Source organism: Megascapheus bottae, chromosome 16 (assembly GCF_031878675.1).
Source record: "Megascapheus bottae isolate mThoBot1 chromosome 16, mThoBot2.hap1, whole genome shotgun sequence".
NCBI classification, from domain to species: Eukaryota; Metazoa; Chordata; class Mammalia; order Rodentia; family Geomyidae; genus Megascapheus; species Megascapheus bottae.
Window position 1 is genome coordinate 15,665,873 of NC_143524.1, and position 20,697 is coordinate 15,686,569.

The following is a 20,697-nucleotide window of genomic DNA, read 5'->3' on the forward strand; positions in this document are numbered from 1 at the left end:
GAACAGTAAAAATAAAAGTTACACTTATGTATGTGCCTCCTTTAATTGAAGATCTTGGACAGTCTTGCAAATATTGCTAGAATGCTACAACAGTTCTGTGTTGACCCATTAAGGGATATGAAGGTCAGTCTATCAGTACCTTAGCGGCTTTCCTGATAGTCTCAAGTTAATCAATAATTAATCTTGGATGTTTAAGGTATATTTTTATTTTGTAGCAGAGGATTCACCTGTGTGACCTCTTTGCCTCTCTTCCAATTTAGACCAAACTGAGTTGACTTAATTAAATGGGATTCTTTTTCTTTCTTCAAAGTTATCTGTGTCTAGGGAAAATGGATATAAGTGTATGTCTGCCTATTGATTTCTTTCCTTGTTGAATTTGTGAAGGGAGAAATATCCTATAAGAGCTTCCTTTAGCATAGGAGTAAAGGAACAACCTAATTTCAAAGGCATCAAAACATAGGAGATAAATATGGGGCTCAGACTGGTATTTGTATCCTGACTTCCTGGTTTGCTTGCTCTGTGACTTTGGGGTTCAGGAGTAAACTTAGTTGGATGTAAAGGGTTTTGTGGGGATCCTGGCAAATTATGCCTATGTCATCTCCAATTCCTGTCATAAAGCAAGGATTTATATGTCTGTATCTGCTGTCCTTGTTTTCCTCTTCAGAAACTAGAGGGTATGACTAAAAAGATAAGTGAAATATTGGTTTGACTTGCTGAACCAACATAAGAGCAAATATACTCTATCCAAAGACTTGGTGCACCTTCTAGCTCAGGTGGCATTTATTAATGGTAGCCTAAGGAGGTGACAACCTTAAAGGAACTGGTCAATAAGTGCTTTGTTTCCAAGGTCTAGCACATAGCTTTTCTTTATTACTTCTATTTTATTTATCTTGTAGGTTGTAGGCTCCATCCTGGGTGCACTGAGAAATAACAAAGGTATTTTTTTTTTTAGAAAGATAAAAAGAAACCAAGGGTGTGGCCAGAATTTCATTCTTTGCTGAGTAGCTGAACATCTGTTCTTTAGTGTCCATCAGATGTGAGAGAAGGGACAGAAGATGATGCTGGTGACATGTATATGAGATGCAAGGCTCTCAGAGACTATTCTGAGAAATCTGAGAAATGTTTAGTAGACGAATAAGAGGCACACTCCACATTCTTGCTTGTGTTATTGTTTTCATTGGTAGGTGAGAACAGATGAGCAACATGGTATTGCAGGATGCTTGTTGGACAAGTTATAAAAATAATAGTTTAGGGGCCAGGAGTTTAGCCTAGTGGTAGAGTGTTTGCCTAGCATGCACAAAGACCTGGGTTCAATTCCTCAGTACCATATACGTAGAAAAAAGCCGGAAGTGGTGCTGAGGCTCAAGTGGTAGAGCTCTGGCTTTGGGAAAATCCAAGGACAGTGCTTAGACCCTGAGCTCAACCCCAGGATTGGCAAAAAAAAAACCCCAAAAAACAAAAAAACAGCAATAGAATAGAGGCAGAAGGGGATTGATGTTAGTAATATCTGTCTATAGCTAAGTCTGTCAATCAATATATCTCAAAGACGTGCCCATTAATTAGACTTCCATTCTCAAGAAAATAGAACATCCTCTCATTTGTAGAGCATGAGGGGGCAGTTTTAGTAGTCAAGAAACATGAAAGAATCATGAGAGCCAAGCACCAGTGCCTCAAGCCTATAATCTTAGCTACTCAGGAGGCTGAGCTCTGAGGATCATGGTTCAAAGCCAGCCTAGGCGCAAAAGTCTGTGAGACTCTTATCTCCAATTAGCCACCAGAAAACCAGAAGTTGGAGCTGTGACTCAAATGGTAGAGAGACAGCACTGAGCTGAAGAGCTCAGGGATAGCACCCAGAGTTCAAGCCCCACAACCAACCAAAAAAGAAAAAAGAAAACAACAACAACAACAACAACAACAAAACCCACGAGATTAGTATAGGGCACTACCAAGGCTTTTTTTTAAAAAACAATCCTATTAACATCTTTTCAATATTGAACTTATCATCAATTACTTTTCAAGTACCTCTGACTATTTTTCAAGTCTTAAGTTAGTGGCACACATTAAATAAGATGAATGAAATACTTAGGATTTTATCTTCAATCTGTATGTGTTTGACTCACTTACCTGTTTTTGAAGTGGATCTTATCACAGCCAGCCAGAGAAGCTGGTGTTCAAATATCTTGAAAGCTTGAAAAAAATATAGGTGTTGACTTTGGAGAAACAGAGTGAGTGAGAGCAAAAAGTGGATTACTGTTATTTAGAGCTATGGCAGATTTTCTGTTTTCTAGCGAGTTTCTCAGAAAGCCATATTTGGAATGCTGAACCTTTCTGGAAATACCCATTGAATATGGCTTCCTAATGTAGTGTGGGGAGTTTCTAACTTCCTGTTTGCTTGGAAAGTTCAGTATAGGACACACGGGTAATTAGAAATGGAAGCTTTTAGGCAGGCTGTTTCGTGGGTGGCATTAAGGAAGCATTTGGACAGAGGGCAGGGGTATGTCTCATATCAAGGAATGTGTCTGGAGTGCTCAGCCACAAAGCAGCTATTTGCCATTGGGCTTAATACCTGCTGTGAGCTTCCCAATGGTTCCTCTTCATAGTTTCTCATTAGGTTTCCTTCCTCTTTTCTGCCCTTGACTCCATGAATGTGATAGGTGGGTACTTGGTAAATAATTAGCTTCAGAGTCATGAAAGGAAATTCTACCCAAGAAGGATCAAAAAGCAGTCCCCCAAAGATATTGCATATTAGCATCTTGGGCTGTTTTGTTGAGAAAGAAAGGAATGGTTTTAGTTCTGATAGGATAGATTTTTTTTTCATGCTTCAGGAAATATGTGTGTGTATATCTATCTGAATTCATTCTCAGAAAAGATTTCTAAATAATGTATTTTTCATGTAGGATCAAAAGGCTGCAGTTTTACATTGTTTTACATTTTGACTGGAACACTTGAGGGTTTTTTTTTTTTTTTTTTAACAGCCTATGACAGAAATATTATCCTAGGTCAGCAAAAAAGAAAAGGTCAGAATGAGTAAAGTGGGTCGCCTCAGGTGGTGGGTGACAGGATTGCCATTGGAATTTGTTTTCAGTCAAAGGTCAGGATCCAAAAACCATGCTACAAGATGGGTGCTGGTGGCTCAGGCCTATAATCCTAGCTACTCAGGAGTTGAGATTTTAAGATTATACTTCAGAGCCAGCCTGGGCACGAAAGTCCATGAGACTTATATCCAGTTAACCACCAGAAAACCAGAAATGGTGCTGTGGCTCAAGTGGTAGAGCACTATCCCTGAGCTGAAGAGCTTAGGGACAGTGCCCAGGCCTAGAGTTTAAGTGACACGACTGAGCAAAACACATACAACCCGCCCCCCCCACCCAAAACAACCCAAAACAGTGATACACTAGACACTTACATACTACTTGAACAAAACAAATCTGTGAATCACAGAGGACAGCACCCCTACTTGTGCGAATTTCTTTTGAAAAGAATAATAATTTTTCTTAACAATAGTTCCATTAGCCTCTGATTTTATTTTTAGGGCAATGATTACTTTTAAGCATGGATACATGAAATGGTCTTAGGGCTCCACTGACCATACTCCCTGGGATTACTAAATTACTGTGTGTGTGTGTGTGTGTGTGTGTGTGTGTGTGTGTGTGATGGGCAGAGTCACTGCAGGTCTATAGGATTTCTTAGAGGATGCAGGTATATTATGTCTGATGATTCTACAAATTGTGAGATCTGAGTTCCTGTCACCATTGCTTATTTGGGTATATTTTTAGGCAAGCTAATTCACCAAGTGCCAACAGACAGACCTCACTGATCCTCACTGATTCCAGTCCTATTATGTCAGGATCACACTGCTATAAATTCATTTGATTCACAGAATTTCCTTAGCCTCTTTTCCAAATATGGCCACTGGGAGGTTAAGATTTTAGGAACAAAGTCTTATCCAATATGGATTCTACTTAATAAAGCCCAGATCAAAGTTCACTTCATGTGTGATTTTAAAGGCATTGCTTTCAAAAGGAAGGAAAATATGTCCTTTGGTCAACATCATGGGTTGCTATCTTCATCATCTTTATTACAAGCAGATAAGATAAACTGTATCTGCAGCAGTCATCAATGTTTGTAAGGACTCTATTTTGTCTTGGGGTCATAGTTATAGCCCTTTTTGTGAACTGATGTCAAGTGAATGTCAGAAGGAGCTAATGAATTGTGACCACAGGGCTGTCTGGTAGGGAGAGAGTTGGTGGACTCCAGCTATGCACTCTCCTAATGACAGCAAACCTTTGATCCCAGAAACATCGCATACAATTTGTCAGAACCCTCAAATTTGATCTCATGAGTGACTTGCATCATTTTGGCTGGGGAACCTTCTTATCTTTATCTGGGCTTGGTCATTGTGGGTCTCCATTTTTCCTTTAGTTTTACATCATACTCTCCTTTCTGTCTCTTTCGGTTTCAAGTGAAATTTGTAGTCTTGTCTGAAGCTACCAGCTCACTTCACAGATGGTGAATTGCAGTTGAGAGTAATGGGCCCATTCTGCTCAGCCCAGAGAGTATATTAGTGTCTTATAGCCTATAACTGCAGAACATTATACATCGTTCACACTGCTCCAAGGTCATCTGTAGGGCTTCCTCTCCCTCCCCTAAATCATTTCCTTCCATTCCTCTCTCTGCCTCCATCAGATCTGAATTATGCCAGAGTCATGAGACCAGTAGGAGCTAGTCTTGGGACTATAGTGCAATGAGTCTTTGTTACTGGTCTGGGTCAGTTTTGCTCCAACTAACTGAGCCAACTGCCTGAACACTTGAAAGGGAACTCAGTGAAACTGTAGAGCCAAATACTACCACTAAGAGCTCCCGGGTCTGCTCACAGAGGGAGTGTCAGCCCTGTGCTCCAGGAGGTATCGTTTCAAACAGAAAAATCAGAAATCTAGCAGCTGGTACAGTGTGTTAGAAAAGCATGAGAAATATTAGTTACTGTGTGGACAACATGGTACTGCCAATTCAGATGCTACATTCTGATCTTAATCCTAATTAAATTGGGCAATATATATGAATATGCCTGGATTAATAGTTTGCCACACAATAATGTAGATGATATCTTTTTTTTCCTTTACCTTTTTCTTCCTGCTCTGTCTTCTTCCCTCTCTTCCTCCCTCCTTCCCTTCCTCCCTGCTTCCTTCTCTCATTTTCTTCCTTCCTCCCTCCTTCCTTCCTCCCTCCTTCCTTCCTTTCTCCCCTCCCTCCCTCCTTCCTTCCTTCCTTCCTTCCTACCTTCCCTCCCTCCCTCCTTCCTGTTTTCCTTCCTCTTCTCCCCACTTCCTTCCTTCTTTCTCACTCTCCTTTCTTCCCTTCCTTCTTTCCCTTTTCCCTCCCTCCCTTTTTCCTTCCCTCTTTCCTTTCTTCCTCCCTCTCTCCCTCCCTCCCTCCCTCCCTCCCCCATCCCTTCCTTCCTTCCTTTCTTCCTTCCTTCCATCTCAATGTCTCCTTTTCTTTCTCCTTTTCTCTCCTCACATTCCTGAGCTGCCCCACTGATTAAGAGACACAAAGTGCCAGAAAAGTCTTTGATTCTATTCCTTAATTGAGACATAGCTGGATATTTTCAAATTTATGTTTATGCTTTATTTTTTATATCTTTGACATACTTTCATAGGAGGACCTGACAAACATTTGGGAAATATTTTGAAATTTGACTGGTTAAGATACCATGCTATGATGTGGTCAAACCACAGGAAGACCTTGGCCCAACTTCAGTATGGAGGGTAGTTTTTCCTTTCATGTTCCAGGCTGGGATTCTGTCACTCTGAAGAGCATGGAAAAGCAGAACAAAGCAACCCACAGTGAGAGCATCCTCTGTGGTCCCTGAGTATAATAGTGCATTCCACTCCTGAGAAAACTGAAGGAGGTTGTACTAAGAAGAATCTGTAGGTCTCTCTCTTGCACTATTAGAGTGTTTGAGGATTTAGGGATTCCTGTAAGTAACATTCAATCCTTGGGCACTGCAAAATAATGTATCTCAAAAGTTTACTCTTATACAAGAGGGTTTGAAGGATCTGATCTCATGTGGAAGTATACTGACCTTGTGTGTGTGTGTGTGTGTGTGTGTGTGTGTGTGTGTGTGTCTGCATAATGGTGTAGTTATTATTACTTGTTTTCTAATTGCAGGGCTATGATCTCCAGTATATTGTACTACACACTTTTGATAGTAGGTGTAAGTAAGTAGGCCTTGGTGTTTGATATGCTTCTTAGTTGGAAAATCAAGTTAGGACTTGCCATTAGTTGATACCACATACTTTCTAAGTGACATTAAGGACACAGGACACTAAAGTTCTGACAGGTTCTGGCTGATAATGTTAGAGCTCCTCTCTGTACTTGGAACGTGACTCTTACAGAGCCCAGCTTGGGTTTTGCTGATGCCTATAGCTGCCTTCTCCTCCCTTTCCTTCTACTTCCTCAGTGTTTCCTTCCTCCCATCTCCCTCCTATCTCTTTTGGGAGCAGCACCAGCTTTAAGCTGCCTGAAATTGATAGAGACATTTAAACAGGAGCAAGATCTGCAAATAATTTGTCTCCTGACACTGCCCGTCAGCTGAATTGGGCCTAACAGGTAACCCTGTGAAACTTCTTTTGTCTACCAGGAGGGTGGGAGGGGTCATAATCTCACTTGTTAGGGTTTTTGCCCTATCAGCTTCAATTAAGCTGAAACTGGAACACGTTTATTTTATTTGTCTGTGTAACTTTGCTAGTACAGTAGAGTATAGGAAGCCAGCAGTCAGAGTTCAGACTTCTGGGCAGAGGCAGCTACATAGCTTAGCATTCAGAAAAGCCCTGGGGTTGGTCTGAACATTTTGCTGTTGATGTCTTTTTATTTTATTTTATTATTTTTTTCTGTAGTCGTGGTTATATAGAGGGGTTACAGTTGCATTCGCCAGATTTAATGTTGATATCTTGAAATTATTAGCCATGTTTGAAGAAAGTAAGCAATGCTTTCAATTGAAACAGATTCTGTAAACTACATTGACTTTCTTGCTTCAGTAAATTTGGATGCTTTGTTCACCCAGGGTGCAGTTTTTCTTTTCTTTCATTTTCCCCCTCTCCTCTCCTCTCCTCTCCTCTTCCTTCCTTCCTTCCTTCCTTCCTTCCTTCCTTCCTTCCTTCCTTCCTTCCTTTCTCTTCCTCCTGCCCTCCCTTCCCTTCCTCCCTATCCTACGGAAGACAAAGCACTTTCTCCTTGAAATAAGAATGTTGATTGTCTATTCCCATGGGAGAGACAAGACGGGAGGGAGGATGAACAACCTGAAGGAAAACTGTCAGTAAAGATAAAATACTCTTAATCTGTTGAAATTCAGCTATGTATTTGCCATTTTATAAGTATTATGTTATATTTATATCATTACTTCCTCAAAAAAGTAACTCAAATGGTACAGCACCAGCCTTTTATTTCATAAAAGTCATGAAAGTTCAGTAAGCTTGAGTCCAGGCCCTGTTATTGTCACAAAAAGAAAAATTAAAGAAATAAAGGAAAGGAAAGAAATATGAAAGAAGGCTAAGTAACAGTTACATACCCAGTAAATGTGATGGATCTATATCATTTTATCCTTAAATGTAGGCAAAAACACTTTCTTATGAATACAACAGGTTATTTAAGACAAAGAGGGGTAAAATGATAGTATAGAAAAGAAGTAGGGAATTGAGAATGGTGTAGCTTTAAAATCTTAATTTTGAGATGGTTGAATAAGTCAGATTATGACCCAAAAATTGGTTGTAAAAAGACCGGTGGAAGTGGGACAAAATTGTTAACAGTGGATTCAACATTCAAGAGTAAGTGCAAGATGTGTGTTTGGTTACTTCTTCAAAGTAGGCAAAACACTGACTTTAAAATTTGTGGGTCCCCTATCCACACCAGCTGTTCAAGGTAAATCTGAAAGAGTGAAGATGGAGAGACTCCTTATAAAGAATCCAGGTCGGGGGTGGGTGGAGAACAAAGTTCAGGGAAAATGTTTTGGTGTATTGTGAATCCTGCCACATCCCTCGGAATAAGATGGGAAAGACCCTCTCTGAATCTCAGATATTATGACTGGTTTCAACAGTCAGCACTGAAGGGCTATATTCTTTGATTAGGGAACACAGAGACTTGCTGCTTGAAACTGCCTGAGAAGCCTCAAAGGCAAGAGGCTAGTCATCCACCTTTGAGGTGGGAAAAAGTTACCTAACTACAGCATAGCCACTGTCCTATAATCTCAAATTATTAAGCCTGAATATCTTATGTGCAACATAGGCAAAATTACTAAATCTGAACATCCAACATGCAAATACTGTATCTTGTGCTTGAGTGGTAAGCTTGCCACCAGGGAAGATATCTGCTCTTGCTCCTCATAGACACAAAAAGTAATTGACAATGTGAAGTTGCACATATGTTAGCTTAGTTATGATAATCATTTCACAGACGGGCTCATATAAAATTAATTTGTGTGCCTGGCATCTACTTAACTTTTTCTTTGTGAGTCTTATTTCTGTAAGTCAGATAAAGTTGTGGATAAGAACACCTCAGTAGAGAATGGTAAGCTTTGGAGAAATTCATGAAAGTATCTGGAAGATATTTAAGTCATCAAGAGAATACAGAGGGCACAGAAAGAACCCACCAGGGTGCCAGCAAAAGGTCATGCTTTCCACCTCACTCATTTCTTCTCCCTCCTCAACATAGGCTGGGAAGAAAATCAACCAAGCTTTTTTTTTTTCTCTCTGACATTCAAGTGCCTAACCAAAGGGGAGTAGGCAGTTTGAAAATTGCGTGTCATTTTGACTGTTAGGTTAGGAATATTAACTTCTGGTATGTTGAAAGATGGAGAGAAAAGTCTCAGGATCCCATCGGAGAACTATGATCTTAGAAGCAATTCAAAACACTCCCTTTTGTGTACGGTAAGTTGGATCGTATGGTGAGTACCTCCCTGACTCATTCTCAGCACCCTGCTGGCTGATGAGGCATGCACCTTAACTATGGCAGGTGCTGAGGATGTGCAGGGCCAGTCTGTATTGATCGCATAGGCAGTGGGTGGTGTTTGCAAAGTACTGTGAAAGGCGTATGTGGGAGTCTAGGCTGGTAGCCAACAAGGTAGTTTATTACTTAACTTGAGGGTAGAGTACAGTGATGAGTCTCTGGGAACTCGTTTCCTGCAGTAGAGTCTTTTGGTAGGTAGCCCATCGTGATACCATTTACCAGATTGGCATTCCCAGTCTCTGGTTATTGGAAATATTGTCTGGTAAAAGTTCACACTGGCTTTGACTTCCTGAAAACATATTGGCTGTTATAAGACTGTTTAGTAATGTATAGAGCATACCCTGATCTCATAAGTCATTTCTATATGCAATATTCCCCAAGGAAAGGTTTCAAAGACCTAGCCACCTTGCTTCAAAGTCAAACAGCTTTCCAGACCTGTATAAATTCTAGAGTTCTTCAGTTTAATTCTAGATTTCAACAAAATCCTCTAGAGTCCTTTTCCTTTTTTGAATTTTTAATTTTATTGTCAGGTCAGGGTGATGAATAGAGGGGCCATAGTTACATATGTAAGGAAGTTAAGTATATTTCTTTTTTTGTGTGAGTCATGGGACTTGAACTCTGGGCCTGGGCATTGTACCTGAGTTCTTCAGCTCAAGGCTACTGACCTACCCCTTAAGCCACAGCCCACTTACCATTTTTAAGTGATTAATTGGACATAAGAGTCTTAGGGCTTTTAGTGCCCAGGCTGGCTTTGAACTGTGACACTCAGTTCTCAGCCTACTGAGTAGCTAGGATTACAGGTGTGAGCCACTGAGCCAATAAGTATGTTTCTTCTTGAACATTGTTACCTCCTTCCACATTTTTCCTCCCACAAAGGCAGACCCAGAGAAACAAAAGTTGCTGTTTCCCTCACTTGTGTCTATATAGATCTGAGTAAACATACTGGGTGGTACCCAAGTGATTGCAGATGAATTAACTACAGTACAATAGAATCTATGGAGAGGTCTTTTTAATTTTGAGCTCAATTTGAAACCAAGATTTATTTTTTCTCTGTCTATCTATCTATCTATCTATCTATCTATCTATCTATCCATCTATGTTTTTCTACACACCTATCCATCCATTCATCCATTCTTCCTTTCACCCATCTACCCATATATACATACATACTTACCCACCTATATAATTACTCAGCTTATTCATCCACTTATTCAACTAACCATATTTCCAATTATGTTTATTTTGAAAAAAAAACACATTTCATTCAATTGCATTCCTGGGCAAAAGATGATAAACCAGCATATAGTAAAGCCACCAGTATAACCATGCTTATTGCACCACTATTCACTGTAGCCAAAGCATGAAGTCAGATGCCCCTCAGTGGATAAATGGCTCAATAAAATGTGATATATATAGACAGATATAGATAGATATACATATACACATATGCACAATGGAACTTTACTCATCCATCAGAAAGAATGATATTGTACCATTTGTAAAGAAATACAAAGACTTGGAAAAATGTTAAAAATTATGAAGTCAGGCTCAGAGATAGAAAAGATGCATGTTTCCCTTTATATTGAGAAATATAAAGGTCATCTGACTCTGAAACACAGGAAAGAGGTAATAAAGTAAAGATAAAGGAGATGTCAATAAGGGAATAAAGCCCCTTCAGAGATGAAAATTCAAAAACAGTCCAAGTTGGATAAACTATGCTAATTATTTCCTAACACGCCACTCCATTTATGAGGTATTTTCTCCTCCTCATTTTATTCATTGTACACACATTTTCCTCCATCAGATTAGTTTAGGGGATACTTCTCTGTCTGGTATAGGTCCCCTCAGTCCCACAGTTTGACTTTGGATTATGCTCCTTTGTGGCTTCCTTTACTTTGATTTTCTCCATAGTGCTTTTTTAAAAAACATTTTTCTCTATTTTTAATTCTCTGTCTACAAGTAATTTTAGCTAAGTGGAGACTTGATTTTCTATACCTCGTGTCACTATATTTCAACCTTAGCTAAGTTCCAAGTGCCTAATGTAGTCATTATGTGTTGAATGAATTAAAAAACTAGGGGAAAACATGAGGAAACCTGAGTAGTTAGTGATAAAGAAAAGGCAAAGGATACCGGCAAATCACTACACTTTCTTTTGTTCTTTATTTTTCAATTTAAATTTTATCATAAAGGTGATGCAGAAAGGAGTTACAGTTGCATAAGTCAGATAATGGGACACTTCTTTATGAACAGTATCATCCCCTCCCTCAATTTTCCCTCTTGTCTCCCCAAGTTAGATAGCTCATTTCTAGCATAGTGTCTAATAAGTACCACTGCTGAACTGGTTCATCCTCTGTCCCATCATTTCTGTGGGTCCCCTTCCCATCTCCAAATCAGATACATTTATAGACACGACTAAAGGTACAGAAATTTTTTTTTAAAAAAGTGATAAAAAGGAATTAACTGAAGGACAACAAGAGAAAAAAATAATTGCACATAGCACAATAATAAACTTCCTGTTTACACTTCTTGGAGTTCATTGCAATAAGTGTCATTTTATATGGTCATACACACATGGCTATATTGCTTCTTGGCCTTTTGGCTTAGGATCAAGTATAGTATCTGTTCCTATCAGTTTAACCACTAAATTTTCTAAGGAATCCACTTTCTTATTAGGAATATAAATATGTTCAGTAGTGATATTTAGGTTTGATAGTGAGTTCTACTCTAGCAACTATTTGACTTCTGCATTGCAGTAAATATTTTTAATTTGGTGAGAGGCTCATTCTCTTCCTGTCTACCTAGATGCTTCCTCTGATTTTTAAATGGGTGTTGCCTGAGTCCAGAAAGTATTGCATCTCTGTCTCTTGCAAGTCCTTGTTTCTTTTCTGTTTGATGAGACATTCTGAGCCTAGTGTGGTTAAGACTCACAGGCCTGGGAATACCCTAAATACATGTCAGCAGGTGTTGAGAGGCTGCGGATGAGAAAGTGCCATCACTTTCTTGGTAATTGGAACAAGGCAGAGGACAGTGCACACAGCGATTTGACAAAGGATTAACCTGTCTCCTCCACTGTAAAGCAGTAATGGGATCATTTGTTACTCACGGTACTGCTTGTCACCACATGATAGGGGTAACAGTTTCTAGCACAATGTCCCAGGATCCCCTGACCAAAGAACGGAAAAATGGAGATGTAAAGGATGGAGATGTAAAGGCATGACCTAGAAATTGATCTATTCATAGGACACACTTCAAAGTTCCTTGGTGGTGTTTTGCTCTAGCCACAGACATGAGTACAGCCCAGGTGTTTAGTGGCTCATTAAATTCTAGGTAGATAAAAAAAAAAAAGATGAAAAACCGACTCAAGTCACACCTTTCATTTCATCTCCCTTTTTGTCTGGGTGTCATGGTCATTTATGATTGGGAAAAACTTGAGCATATTTGCTTTGTAAGGTAACAGTGAATTAAGAATACTGGCAGAATCCAATGTAATTTATTTTTTCCCTCCTAGAATTGAACCTGTTACTATAGCAATTGAATCAGGGCCTCCTGGAAATTGGTAATCATGACACATGATTGATTAAATATGAATATTCCTATATAATGTGGTCTCTTTTTGCTTTTACATTGCTACAAGCTAACAATGGTTACCTTTTCAAATATTTTTAAAAATACTTAAAAATCCACATATAAAAAGTATTCGTTACATTACCTGCTAGCTTTCTTTTCCTTCCTTTCTTCCTTTCTTTTCTTTTTCTTTCTTCCTTTCTTTCTTTTTTTCTTCTGTACTTGCTTTTTTTGTCAGCCTTGGGGATTGATTTCAGGGTTTGGGTCCTGTCCCTGAGCTTTTGTGCTCAAGGCTAATGGTCTATCACTTTGAGCCATAATGTAATTTCTGGATTTTCAGTAAATTGGAGATAAGAATCTCTTGGACTTTCCTGTTCTGGCTGGCTTTGAATGGTGATCATTCTATCTCAGTTTCTAAATCATTAGGATTATAGGCCCGAGTCACCAATGCCCAGAGTATGGTAGCATTTTAAATTAGCATATGTTAGTGGTACAAGGGGATTTCATTGTAATATTTTTACTCATGCAAAAACTCTACTCCAATTAAACCTCCTCTTTCTCTTTCTCCCTCTCCCTCCCTCTTTCACCCTCCCCTCGCCCGCACCTCAGTTTTTAATAGGTTTTATTGTTCTATGTTTATAGTTACTTATACAGTACAAAGGCAATATTATGAATCACTTTTTTTAAAAAAAGAATGGTAATAAAGGTTACTTACAACCTTTGGTAAGGTTGTTGCTCTATAATCACATGCATATGAAAGAAAATAATTCTAAGTGTGGTAATATGGTAGTGAGTTTTCCTGGTATACAGATGAAAAATTGAGACTCAGACTGTATATTTACCCACATATCCCTACTAGCCCTAGTTCTGTGTGGTATCTTAAATTCAGAGCTTAGGCACTTAATTCCAGCTTTCCCTTGTTTGTAAGTCTTTAGTGTTTTATAGTTGTTTTAAACAGGATGATCTACCATGTTTTGACCAAGAATAGAGAGTTAGAACATGTGTATTTCACGGTTTATCTTGCTTTCTTACTATTGTCTCCTTGATTTTAGAACCTTCTGGATTGCTTTTCTCTTTCACTTTCTGTCAGGTAGAAAGTTTTAAAAAAAGGTTAGTTTATTATAGCCTCCACATTTCAATCCTCACTTTCTTTTAAAACCCAGTTTCCAAATACATGCTTTATGTTATGTAATGAGAGTGTCTGAATTTCAAAATGCAGCTTCTTGACCAGTTCTTCCCTTGGAAACAAATGAATATTTATGTACTTTGAAAATGTCAACTTCCAGAATTGATGAAATCGTCAGTTTCTCTTAGATTTCTTTTAACACGTATGAATCATTCCTGAAGCTGCCTGATTTTTTAAGTGAGAAATGCTATAATAGAGAAGATAAATTCCATTATCCATCTACCTAATCTCTCCCCCCCCCCCTCTCTCTCTCTCTCTCTCTCTCTCTTTCTCTCTCTATTGTATATGAATGGTAGTTGGAATTAAAGATATTGTGCATGAGTGCTAATACACATAATCAATTATTTTTAAACACTTAACAAATTAAATATGGTAGAGCACAGTGTGGGCCGTTGTGATACACAGTCAAAACAACATAGAACATGCTTGATTCTTGAGAGAAAATGATCCATTTCATACAGAGACCAAGTTAATATAAGAAAGTGAGCAGAATAATTTAAGATTCAAATGAGTTAGGAACCAAAGACTTTGACAAAAGGCTGAGGAATTTCTCCTCTTTTTAATATTCTTTTTCAAATTGTAAGTAATAGAAGGGTTACAGTTATATTTACCAGATAGAAGGTACATTACTTCACAAACATTGATATCCCTTCTCATGTTTTTGTTCCCATTTCCCTACCCCCATGCCCTCCCCACATCTTGTTTTCCTCCTATCCCTATCCTATTTCAAATAAACAAATAAACACATATACAATATACCAGATAACAAGGTAAGATACTGTAACAATATGAGATAACCAAGGGAAAACAGAGATGAGAAATAACATTGTACATTATTAAAAATGGTGAAAATGTGATTGTATTTCCAGACTAGTTGGACCTGTGGGAATTTATGGGTAATAGTTTCTATTTTCTAATGACATATGAAATAAGGTCATCAACATAAAAGAGAACTGAGCAAAGAGGAGAAAATGTTAAGATAATAAAAAGATAAAAATAATAGTTACACAGGGAGTTCTATGTTTAGATTTTTGTGGAATCTCCAAATTGCTTTCCAGAATGATTGTACCAGTTTATATTCCCCACTAACAATGAATTAGAATTTCTTTTCTCACACATCTGTGCTAGCATTTGTTCTTATTCGTATTCTTGATAATGGCCATTCTAACTGGGGTGTTGTGGAATCTCAATGCTATTTTGATTTGCATTTCCTTTATGTCCAGAGATGTTGAGCATTTCTTCATGTGTCTATTGGTCATTTTTACTCCTAAGAACTTTCTATCTAGCCTGCGTTCCCATTTATTAATTGGATTGTTTATTTTTTAAGGGTTTAGTTTCGTTAGTTCTTTATGTATTCTGGATAGTAAGCAATTGTTTGACGTATAGCTGGCAAAGATCTTCTCCCATTCTGTTGGCTGTCTTTTATCTTGTTAACTCTGTCTTTTGTCATGCAGAAACAACTGAGTTTGATATGATCCCATTTGTCAATTCTCCACTTAATTTGTTGAGCCCCTGAAACTTTACTCAGAAAATTCTTCCCTGTGCCGGAAAGTTTGAATGTTTCTCTTATTCCTTCCTGTAGTAGTTTCAAAGTTTCAGGTCTTAGTTTGAGATCTTTCATATTTTTTAATAGATCCAGCAATATTATTCTTGGATATCTATCCAAAGGATTGTTAATCAGAGTACAGTAAAGTCACTTGCACAGCCATGCTCCTTGCTCTTGTATTTACCAGAACCAAGGCATGGAAATAGCCCATATACCCATCAATGGCCAAATGAACCAAGAAAATGTGGTATACATAACACAATAGAATTTTTAACTCATACATTAGGAAGAATTCCATTATATCATTTGAAATAAGTAATGGGCGAAAATCATAAAGTGAAGCTGAGTCCATAGAGGCAAAGAGCACATATTTTCTCACAAATTTGGAAGTTAGATCTAATTTATAAATAAACACATACTGGATCATATTTGAGTGCACACAAATGTACTAACTGAAACATGGTATATACAAGGGAGAATTCAAATGGCATAACTCCGTAGAAAAATTAACTCATAATCCCACAAAATGAATGACAAGAAACTGGTACTTGAAGTATATGTGGGAGTGGTCAAGGGAAGGGGTAGACAAAAGAAGAGAGGGATGAGGGGAGAATTGCATGGGATATGTAATGCATATCCCATGAGACTAGGAAAACTGAGGAGGGAGCTAGGGTTGGGATAAATGAGGGAGAATGAGAAAAGGGGTGACATAGATCAAGAGGCAATGAATGGAAACATGTTGAATAAGAACTACTTTGTACAACTACTTAAAAATAATTTAAAAAGAAATAATAATTACAGGTGCTAAGAACGCAAGGACATCCAATACACCGTCTGAATTTGATGCTATTTAAGATCTTCCTGAGTTCTAGATGCTATTCTTTTATTCATCTATAGGATATAGGGATGAATACTTTCTAGTCATTACCATTTGAAGTGTGACTGTTTCCAGAAGTGTGACTGTTTCCAGTTTTCTCTACTCTATCGAGACATCTCCTGTGTCCTTGAAGATCTGGATGGCTTGTCATTTTTGACTCATCATTTTTTCCCTTAATCTTTCTAACTCAATGAATAGAGAAAATGGATTGCTTTGTAACACTCTGTAAGTGTTCCATTCATTATCCTATCTCTTTCTTCCGATTCTGTTTCTTCACATTTGACTATTTCTTGAAGCATGTGAAAATGAGATGTTAAACAAATGTATTTCAAAAGATGCTAAAGAACTCAATTAAAAATACACGCACACATGAAAGAACAGTAGCTACAATTCAGTAGTAGAAAGGGGTACAGACATTATTACAAATGGGCTTTTACTTATCCCACCATTTATTTTCATGATATTTAGGGAATTGAAAACTGCGGGCCTTTAGGTCAATCTTTTCTGGCTTTGGGATAAACATAAAATTTTGCTTCTTTGGCTTAATTATTTAAAAACTATTAAATCCTGACTTGTTAGATCTTTGGGACTAGCTATCTATGAACGAACCCCCTATTTCATATGTGAGAAAACCAATAACCAAAAAAGTCATATGATTTACCAGTCATGTGCTTTATCTAAGCAATGTATGAGTTAGAACTGGAACTCTTAATTTCCCATTTTCTAAATGGATGCATTTTCCAAGACAGTGACTTACTCTGAAGGCCAGGGGTACTTGCAAAAGAACTGTTCTGTGACACAAAAGATGCTATCTTTAGGTGGTACAAGAGATATATTGGTGCCATCTTGTCTTTTCTATTAGCCCCGATGTGTTATTCATTTAATTTGCTCAGTCTACTACTCCATCAGCTTTATCCTATGGTGAAGTTGGCCCATTTATCCCCGTTTAAAATTTAATCAGATGTTTCACTGCTCATCAACATTTTAACAGGACCATTTAGAGCCTGAGAAACTCCACACATCGCGACTTAATTACTGCTCGTTGACAGATGTAACTTTCACCGTCCTCTTTTCCCTCTCTTATTCAGTTGCCCAGACTTGGAGAAGAAATGTGCTCTTTAAATAAGCTTTAAAGAAGAAATACAATCAGAGATTAATAGAGACAAGGAGGCTCCATGTTTCTGCCTGATTGGAATCTAATCACTTTGGGAAGTTAAAGGTTGTGTCTAGTATCTCGTCAAAACATGAAGCTCATTCTCTATCTTTTTTTTTTTTTTCGTCTTTCCACCAAGCTTGGGAAACAGAAGAGTCTCAGAATAGATGGCAGGGATCCCACATCTGCCATGCTTGTCATTCTTTTCTTAGGCTACTCTCTGCCCAGGCTTGTTCCTTACTGAACTGTGAAATTGGAACTGCAAGAGGAATGTTGCATTTCCATTGCCAGTGCTCCTCTTGTAATGGAACACAGTGAAGGGCAACTGCCTTTGGAGCTGGAAAAAGAGACATGGCAGATGACAGACATTCTTGGCATGCAACAATAGGCTCAAATTATTCCGTATTATCAAATCCCAGTTTTTTCCAATCATGCACAAATCGTGCCCCCCCCCCATAATCATATAAACAGTATTTTCAAGAATACTATAAACATTATTGCATGCTCAGGGCATACAAGACTTCATTTCAAATGGAATTAACATGCGACTTAAATGTTCTTTGAAATTAAAAGTCTTTATTTTTTTTCTTTGAAATTTGCACAAAGAACAGAACTATATGCAATGCTTTAGAAGCACATAGGAATGTCAGATCTTTGGCACTGTTAGATTGAACAAGATGAAATTTACACAGACTGGTTCTAATGTATAGTATCAGTTATGTAGTGCTACAATAATGCTGCATAGCAAATGATCATAAAATTTCAGTGGCCTTGAACAAAAAAAACATGTGAACCTCAGCTGCTCCAACCTGGCTTGCTTGGGTACCTGAAGTCACATACAGTTTGTGGGTGGTTTTGCTGGTTTTGGCAGGATTTTCTCACATGTCTGGAGGTCACTAGAAGGTGGAATTGGCCAGGATGACAAGAGTAATTTGGCTTTGCTCCACATGCCTTTCATTTCTTTTTTGTATCAGAAGAGCTTAGTCATGTTTTATGGATGTGGCAAAGGGCAAGGGAACCTGTGGGAAAACACAAACATTTTTTGTCCCAGCATCTTCCAATTCGTGTCTATTTAAATGCATTCAGCAAAAGTAGGTCACATAGACATCTCCAAAGATGAAATAACCGTATCAGTTATCTAAGTACAACGGAGCAGTTGTACTTAGATGGAAGAGTTAAGAGAATTGGAGCAGAGAATATGAGAAAGCCAGTATACCTAAGGCTGAAAGACTGAATGGATCCCACCTAATATTAAGAGCAAAACAAGATATTTGCTCTTCTTTTTTTATTGAACAATGTCTTGGAGAACCTTGACAGTGCAATAAGGCAAGAAAAAAAAGGCAAATGTATTGAGAAGATAGAAGCAAATCCATCTTTTCTTATGGTCGAAAGAGAGAATGTGGAGGAATATATTGATGTGGTAGTTGGTGAAAAGACTCAGTAAGATTAAAATATGAAATTGATTGCGTATACTGTCATTAAAATTTGGAATGAAATTATACAAACAATACTTAGGTATAGACTTTGATGTATAAAGTTGTATTAAGATAAAGTTCTGAATAGATGGAGGGTTATATACTGACCTCAGAACAAAAAGATCAGTATTAATAGGGTAGCATAATTTCTCTCATGATTGGTCACTAGATTTGAAGCTATCCACATCAAAGTTTTAGCAGAATTACTTTTTCTTTTTCAAAAATTATTTTAAGAATTTAGTCACATTTTGTCATATAAATAATGGGATTTATTTATTGTCAGTCCTGGGCCTTAAACTCAGGGCCTGAGCACAGTCCTTGGGCTCTCTCAAGTCTTGAGCTCTACCACTTCCAGTTTTTTTTCTTTTTTTTCATATATTTTTATTGTAATTAATAGAAGGATTACATTATATTCTCCAGATAGAAGGTACATTAATTCACATACATTGATACCCTTTCTCATGTCTTGGTCCCCATTTCCCTCCCCCGCCCCCACCCCTCATCTTGTTTTCCCCCCTTCCCTATCCAATTTCAAATAACCAAATACAAATATATCAGATAACAAAGCGAGATATGAGATAACCAAGGAACAGCAAAACAGATGAGAGATAACATAGTACATTAAGGACAACAATCATTCATTATATGGCTTTTGTTTCTATATCCTAGAGGTCCTTTCATTTAGAGTCATACTATATGGCCTTATGCGTCTAGGTTTTGCTTTATTGCAACTCTCTGCTAGGAGAGTCCAAGGTTCCTACTGATTATGACAAATGAGGGAAACCATTGAGCCTAAGTTCCTTTGAGTCTGGCTTACTTCACTTAATATCATCTTTTCTAAGTCTTTCCATTTCCTAACAAATGGGGTGATGTCATTCTTTCTGACAGCAGCATAGAATTCCATTGTGTACAAATACCACATCTGGTTGATCCACTCATCAAGTGAGGGACATCTGGGTTGGTTCCATATCTTTGCTATGGTAAATAGTGCTGCAATGAACATTGTTGTGTTAGTAGATTTATTATGTCCTTCTTTGTGGACAATTGGGTAAATGCCATGTAGTGGAATTGCTGGGTCATAGGGGAGCTCTATGTTTAGTCTTTTGAGGAACTGCCATACCGCTTTCCATAGTGGTTGAACGATTTGCACTCGCACCAACAGTGTAGTAGTGATCCCTCCTGGCCACATCCCCTCCAGCACCTGTTGTTATTAATTTTCTTGATCCTGGCCATTCTAACTGGAGTGAGGTGGAATCTTAGAATTGTTTTGATTTGCATTTCTTTTATGACCAGAGATGTTGAGCATTTCTTCGTGTGTCTATAGGCCATTTTTGTTTCTTTTTCAGAGAAGACTCTCTTTAAGTCTTTGGCCCATCTTTTAATGGGATGGTTGTTTCTTTGGAGATTAGTTCTGGGGTGATTCAATTTTTGAGCTGTTGATATATTTTTTTTTATGTGTATGGTACCAAGGACTCGAACCCTGTTCTTTGTACATGCTAGGCAAGCAACTCTACCACTAGGCCAAACTACCAGCTCTTATTTTTTTAATTTAATTTTGTTGTCAAGGTGATATACAGAGTGATTACAGTGTGATTACAATTATATACCTAAGTAATGAGTACATTTATTGTTCAATATTATTACCTTCTTCCTCATTTTCTCCTACTTGCCTCTTCTGTCAACCCCTTCCCCCGAAGTTACAATTTTCTTTTTTGTCATGGAGCCTGAAGTAGGCCTGGGCTGGCTCTGTCCCCGATCCCTTCATCTCAAGGCTACCCCCCTACCCCTGGGACTGGGAGTTGTCAGTGAGCTCTTCAGCTCAAGGATACCCCCCTACTTTTGAGCCAAGCCCCACTTCCCATTTTCTAGAGGTTAATTGGAGAAAGGAGTCTCAGA

The 20,697-nt window shown here is 38.2% G+C and overlaps 1 long non-coding RNA gene and 1 pseudogene across 1 annotated transcript in view; both read left to right on the forward strand.

Annotated features, from left to right (window-relative positions):
* Positions 1-20,697, forward strand: part of LOC150052943 (uncharacterized) — a 626,716-nt gene that overhangs the window by 30,379 nt on the left and 575,640 nt on the right. The gene's annotated exons all lie outside the window — the stretch shown is intronic.
* On the forward strand, positions 11,580-11,681 carry LOC150052944 (U2 spliceosomal RNA; annotated as a pseudogene).